Source organism: Oryx dammah, unplaced genomic scaffold (assembly GCF_014754425.2).
Source record: "Oryx dammah isolate SB20612 unplaced genomic scaffold, SCBI_Odam_1.1 HiC_scaffold_10, whole genome shotgun sequence".
Lineage (NCBI taxonomy): Eukaryota > Metazoa > Chordata > Mammalia > Artiodactyla > Bovidae > Oryx > Oryx dammah.
The window spans coordinates 24,032,297-24,036,506 of NW_024070194.1; the positions used below are offsets into that span (position 1 = coordinate 24,032,297).

Sequence of the window (4,210 nt, forward strand, 5' to 3'; positions counted from 1 at the left end):
GGGAGTTGTCCTCAGCCAGTGACCCACCGCAGAGAAGGCAATGGCACCCCACTCCAGTACTCTTGCCTGGAAAATCCCATGGACGGAAAAGCCTGGTGGGCTGCAGTCTATGGGGTCGCTGAGGGTCGGACATGACTGAGCGACTTCACTTTCACTTTTCACTTTGATGCATTGGAGAAGGAAATGGCAACCCACTCCAGTGTTCTTGCCTGGAGAATCCCAGGGACGAGGTAGCCTGGTGGGCTGCCCTCCATGGGGTCGCACAGAGTCGGACACGACTGAAGCGACTTAGCAGTAACCCACCGGGCGGTACCTGAGTCCCTTCCAGTGGGATGACCTCCAAGCGCCACAGCAGCACTGAGCTCCGGTCGCTCAGACACTCGAGTGGCAGCTGGTGACACTTCTGTGCTGCTTCTCTCACTTCCCATCCCCCCACCCCACCACCAGGTGTCCTGTGGACTCACCTCCCTGTCAAATCCTTCGTATTCAAATCCTTGCCTCAAAGTCTTCTTCTAGAAGCCCACTGTCTGCCCGTATGACACGCAGGAAAGGAAGACATGGTAAAACCAGTACTGGTGATGACTGCTTTAAAGGGAAGCCCAAGAGTGACGGGGAAGCTACGGGGACTCAGCCTAGAAGGAAAAGGATACCTTTGCTTTGCTGTTGTTGTTCAGATGACAAGTCATGTCTGACTTTTTGCGACCCCATGGACTGCAACAGGCCAGGCTTGGCATTCTTGGCCTAGCTAGTTGCTTGGCATTCTCAAAGACAGATTGTCATAGGGACCTTTTCTAACATGCAGGAAACTCTTAGAGCAATTCAAAAACCTTTATCGAGTGCTTCCTTTGTACCAGAGGTCTAGCCTCAATACTGAGGCCAAAAAACTGGATTTCTCTCAGGCAATTCAGGGTATAACCGGGGAGACACTCATCAGATGATCTAAGGAACAAGTGCAGACACAGGTGTGACACGGGTGGCGAAGGGGAGGTGAGAGGTGTCCCAGCTCCTTTCACAGGAGGCTTTGACCTCGTCAGCTCCATGGAGTGGAACTCCAAAGCACGGGGAGGCTTTCACCAGATGCAAAGGGAAGGACACGTGTTCCAGGCAGAGGATCCGGCATGTGCAAAGGCACAGGGATGTTGGGGGACGTGGCTGTAGAAGCCACACAGGGCCAGTGAGATGCACTCGCAGGGCATGAGACTGGAAAATGCTGTCCCTGACCATTCGGTTTTACCCTGGGAGTCTCGGGGCTGTAAAGCCAGTGACAGGCTTTAGCTGACGTGATTTAGCTGAAAGAGATCACTCTGGGTGCTATATGATCCACTCAGAGTTTATCTAAAGATTCCTTCCTGTCCCCTCCCCACCTCTCTGGGCCGTTATGACCCTCGGACTGGAACCCAGGAGCAAGAAGGCCGGGATTGGCCTCAACAGAAATGATGGTCGTCGCATGCACAGGGTTCCTTCTCTTGCCAATTGCCGTGCTGTTTCCAGAGGCATGTTCCCTCCGGAGGAGTAAATGGGGTTGTGCAGCCTTATATAACATTTGGACGTCCCTCGCGGCTGGAAAACAGGGCTCCTGTCAGGCAATCAGCCCCAAAGAGCACGCCTTGGATCTGATAAACAGACGTTGGCAAATAGGAGGTTTGAAGGTGGTGCCAAGAGCTGTGGTTTGGACTGGTGCTGCAAGGGGAACAATCGAAACAGCTCACCATGTGCAGGAAGGGAAGACAGGGGGAACCTCAGCTTGAGACAAAAGAGGCAGTGTGGGCTGCGGAGGGCTGCTGGGCACGAGCGGGCACAAGGGTCTGCCCCTTACTGCAGCCTTGAAGGCGGCTCCCAGTCCACCCAGAGGAATGCCGTGCTTGCTGGTCATCGACCATCACTGTTCATCCACTAACGTTCCTTCCGGCAGTGCCTCCTTCGAAAGTAAAGGAGTGAGGTAGGTTACCAGGCATGAGCAAAGGGTGTCAGTAAGCAGTCCATTATTAAAAGCAGCTTTTCTGTGCTAGGTGTTGCATTTTCCCTATTTCATCTCATTTCATCATTTCATCCTCACAGCCACTTTAATTCAGGAGCTGAGTGATGTCAAGTGGTTTCTTTGTTTTTTAATTTTTAAATGTAAAAGCCTGGTGGTTGTTGGAACAGATTTTGGCCTGTATTTGGCCCTGCATTTTTTTTTTTTTTTTAATTTCACTTCCACTAGGGGCTTAAGTTGTTGGGTTTGGACAAGAACTAGGCAGGCAGCTGTGACTACTTGCCTGTTGGGGTTTAATCTTCTTTCATTTGTGTGGGATGGTGGCCCACAAGGCCCCGGTTCGGTGCCACCATTGCTTAAAACAGAGATCCTGTGTCAGGCATCCATGAGCCTTGTGGTCCTTACTGGACACTTAAGTGTAGTGGCACTTACTGGACAGGCCACCCCAGAAGGCACGGGACAGACAACCATGAGTGCTTGAAGGCCTGCTTCTGGGCTTAGCAGATGAATGAAGCAATCTGACTGTTCTCTCACTCTCCCCCACTGCCTGCCCCACCCCCAAAACCCCGCACCTCTCTGACCATTGACTTCTTACTTTAGTGACTTAACTTTTAAGGAGTAACCCCTTTGAGAACAGATGTCAGGTTCTTATTCTATCATGTGTTTTTTTAGCCCAAACACCCACACTTAGTTAAAAAGAAAAATTCTAGGACAGGACTTTAAAATTCTAGAAGAGATTAAATTTCATCTCTGTTGCATTTGGTTTGCAAAATCCTGGGATACCCACTGTAACTGCAGCCCATTCTGGTTTAGGATTTAGGAAAAGGCAGAGGTCTAAATTCAGATCTTTCATTCAACCATTTGTTCAACCAAGTTGCTAAGTACCTACTGTGTGCCCAGTACTCTTCCATGCTCTGGAAGGCTGGTCTGTGGACTCTCCACTCTTAGGGAAAAGACAGGCACTAAATACATGAATAAACAAGGCACTTCCAGACCCCAATCAGTGCCACAGGATGAAAAAATGGGCTATGTGCTGGGGCAAGAGGGAAAAAGGCCGATGGGCTGATGGGAAAGTCTTCCTGCTGATATTTATTTCCCATTTTATACCCAATACATAGTCAAAGCTATGGTTTTTCCAATAGTCATGTACAAATGTGAGAGTGGGACCATAAAGAAGGCTGAGCACTGAAGAACTGATGCTTTCAAACTGTGGTATTGGAGAAGACTCTTGAGAATCCCTTGGACTGTGAGGAGATCAAACCAGTCAATCCTAAAGGAAATCAACCCTGAATATTCATTGGAAGGACTGGTGCTAAAGCTGAAGCTCCAATACTTTGGCCATGTGATGAGAAGAGCCGAGTCATTGGAAAAGACCCTGATGTTGGGTAAGACTGAAGGCAGGAGAAGCGGAAGACAGAGGATGAGATGGTTGGATGGCATCACCGACTCAATGGACATGAGTTTGAGCAAGCTCTGGGAGATGGTGAAGGACAGGGAAGCCTGGCGTGCTGCAGTCCATGGGGTCGCAGAACAGTCAGATATGACTGAGCGACTAAACAATGACAACAATTGGAGACAGATTTGAATGCAGTCTACGAAAGTTCTGAGGCTTACTCTCCTTTCACAACTGTTTATTTACCAGCGTCAGGATTGTCACACCTAAATTCTTATTCACAGAAGGACACAGTCTCATGGAACTCTCTTGCAAAACAAAGTCTCATCAGAGGGCCTTGCCAGCTCCCCAGAAACACTTGGAGAATTCTGAATCCCCCTCACCTTGCTGGGACCTTGAGAAAGAATTTGGGTTGTTTCTTTGTTTGTTCTCATAGTTAGACTGAAATGGGGCCATCCCTTAGAGGTTGGGTGATACCTATAGACCTAGCCTCAAACTGGCTATAGCGAACAGGTTGGAAATTTTAGAAATAAGTATATGTTTCTTTGTAAGAGTGCCATTGGACTTCCCTCATGGTCCAGTGGTTAAGACTCTGTGCTGCCAATGCAGGGGGCACAGGTTCAATCCCTGGTCAGGGAAGTTCTTCATGCTCTATTGGGTGGCAAAAAAAAAAAAAAGAGAGAGAGATTATGATATGTATAAACACACACACACAAACATGTGCACACCTACTTATAGTTGTTATGGTGGTGTTGGTGGTGGCATTTAATACCACATTTTCCATCTCACTTGACTTCTCACCTTGAAAATGACATAAGTAACTCCTTCCCTAAAGTATGCTT

General features: G+C 48.6%; 1 non-coding gene across 1 annotated transcript; it reads left to right on the forward strand.

Annotated features, from left to right (window-relative positions):
* The first annotated feature begins 3,934 nt into the window (after positions 1 to 3,934).
* On the forward strand, positions 3,935 to 4,007 carry TRNAG-GCC. The gene has a single exon. It is a non-coding gene; the product is annotated as a tRNA-Gly (tRNA).
* The last annotated feature ends 203 nt before the right edge of the window (positions 4,008 to 4,210 follow it).